A 2,626-nucleotide genomic window follows, 5' to 3' on the forward strand; every position below is an offset into this window, starting at 1 on the left:
ACCCTGCTGAGGCAGATTCATATGAATATCCCCATTTGACAGATGGGGTAAATGGAAGCACAGAGGGTCTGGACCACATTTTCCAACTGGGATGCCGGAAGTTAGGCCCTGAAATCTGCATTAAGGCCCCTAGATGAATGGCCTGATTTTCAGGTGTGCTGAGTCAGCCATAGCCCCCATTGCCACCCCAAACTGTGGGGGCCATTCAGCGCCTCTGAAAAGCAACTCACTTATTAGCCAAAATGGGAATTAAGTTGCCTACATTTAAGTGTGCAAGTTTAGAAAGTTTGTCTGAAGTGACTTATCCCAGATCGTACAATGAATCAGGGGCAGAGCGGAGAATGAATCCAGGTCTCCGCCTCTCAGTCCTGGGCCATCTTTTACCTTTTTCTTTAAATACATGATTATTTCCTTGCAGGTTAAAACAGAATCATAGAGGTGTTGAAAACATTTGGAAATGTTCATGTTTTAGGAACCTGCTGTTCATTCTTAGGCATGTTACTTTTTATGCATAGCAATATTTGGTGCTCCCATTGCTGCTTTATATTTCAATCCATAGGTGTAAGTACCTTGGACACAAAGCCTCAAAGGTATTTAGGTGCCTAACTCCCATAGGGCCTAAATATCTTTGGGGATCTGGGCCTAAATACATGCCTCCTTTTAAGCAGATGAGTAATCCCATATTTAGATATTAAATTGGGGCAATAATATGTAACTATCTGATAGTCTATTAAGCTATAGTGACAGGATTTTGCACACTATGGGAGAGCCCCAGAATTACCACCTCAGTTTAGAGTGAGCTAGAAGGTTGTGTTTGAACACTATTGTCACTAGATAAGTGACCGGCTTGTGATGCATCTTTACATGTCCATGCATATCAGTACTTGGCTTCAATTGCCTGGACTGTGAGAAATGTTCTGAGGGAGCTTGCATCTCAACACTAGGAGACAGAGCATTACGGTAAGTGCGACCCAACGAGATGAGAATTACAAACCGGGTTGCAGGAGATGAAGGAAGATTACTGTGTTTGACAGGGGATGAGACAGGAACAGCATTAGAGGCTAGTCCAACACAAAAGGGAATGCCTTATTGTGCAGACGATATGAAATAAAGAGGAGCAGGATTACAGTGCATTCCATGTAATGGCAATAGGCACCAAAAAGTGTTTTTCCCCCAAAGGAGGTATAAAATTATATGGGAAATGATGTTAAAGTCGATCAGAAAGAAGCCATTGAAATATGCACTATAATGTGTGCACTACTAGGTGTCACTTGATTTACTGACTAATTTATTTCCTGACTACAGCCAGGCAAGACATGAGCTGAAACACTCACACATCTGTCCAGCCTAGCATGCTATAGGAATGGGCTAGGATTTTTCCATGTCCTCTGTGGCTACTTCTCTAATGAGTGCTATAAAATATTTTTTGAGTTTACACGCTGCTTTAGAAACACAAGGCCGAACAACTGCTGTCTTTCCTTGGGCCAGCAGCCAAGAAAAAAAGTGAAGACTGAAGAAGGACCTCAGGATTTAGTCCTTACACGGGAGCTTGCAATCTAAGTGATGAGAAGACAGACAAATACAAGCCAAGACATGACAGCAGCTCAGGAAAGGGAGGGTGTGGAGTTACTGAAGTAGAGAAAGGAGGAGGCGGTAGTTAGAAGGGGCTGATTTTTAAGAAGGGATTTTAAGTCAGAGAGAGGGAGCAGATGAGGGCCTGGGCACTTCGCTCGTTGCAGGGGCCACCATGAAATAAGACTGGGAAAAGGAACAGAGGGAAGAACATAAGGAGCGAGAGTCGACTCGGGAGAAATCAGGGCAGGGACATAGTAGGCACAACTACGCAGGTGAGGATGAGGAGCATGAACTGGATGTGATAAAAGGCAGGAAGATAATGCAGGGATTTGAGGGAGATGATGGAATCTGAGGAGGAGGAATAGAAGACTACTTTAGCAACAGTATTTTGGACATTCAGCTCCTATTAAACAGACCATTTCTAGGTTGGCTTCCAAGACCAGAGGTATCTCAGAAATGCATCCTAGGCCACGTCAGCAGAACACCTTTCATTGACCCCAGTGGGCTTTGAATCAGACCCATTGATCCTAATCATCCTTGCCAAGAAATGAATGGCTAAAACCATGTATTATATAGTAAGAGATACATGTTAACATTTTCCATTTTGCATGTGCTAATGCAAGGCAGCTCTAGTTCATAGCCTACGAAAGATAAAATAGGCTGTTTGCCTTAATGGTGGTGTTAGAAACCATGCTACCCAAGGAAAGGGATGTCTGGTCAATACGCAACATGACATGATGCTTATCCAGGCTAGCAGCTGCACTGTGCGATCTGAACAGTTGCATGTGCATTGGCCAAGCAAGAAGCTGCAGTAAGTGGCTTGAGTTGGCAACAGACACTGGGTGGCTGCTGTGTTATACATTGGAGTCCTTTGCTGAAGGCCATTCCACCGATGACTTTGAAATATCTACAGAAAATACCTCATGTTTACCATATAATTATAAAATAAAACAATTGGAATTTTAAATATTGTACTTACATTTCAGTGTATAGGACACAGAGCAGTATAAACAAGTCATTGTCTGTATGAAATTTTAGTTTGTACTGAATT

The sequence above is a fragment of the Eretmochelys imbricata genome, chromosome 1 (assembly GCF_965152235.1).
Source record: "Eretmochelys imbricata isolate rEreImb1 chromosome 1, rEreImb1.hap1, whole genome shotgun sequence".
In the NCBI taxonomy this organism is placed as follows: domain Eukaryota; kingdom Metazoa; phylum Chordata; order Testudines; family Cheloniidae; genus Eretmochelys; species Eretmochelys imbricata.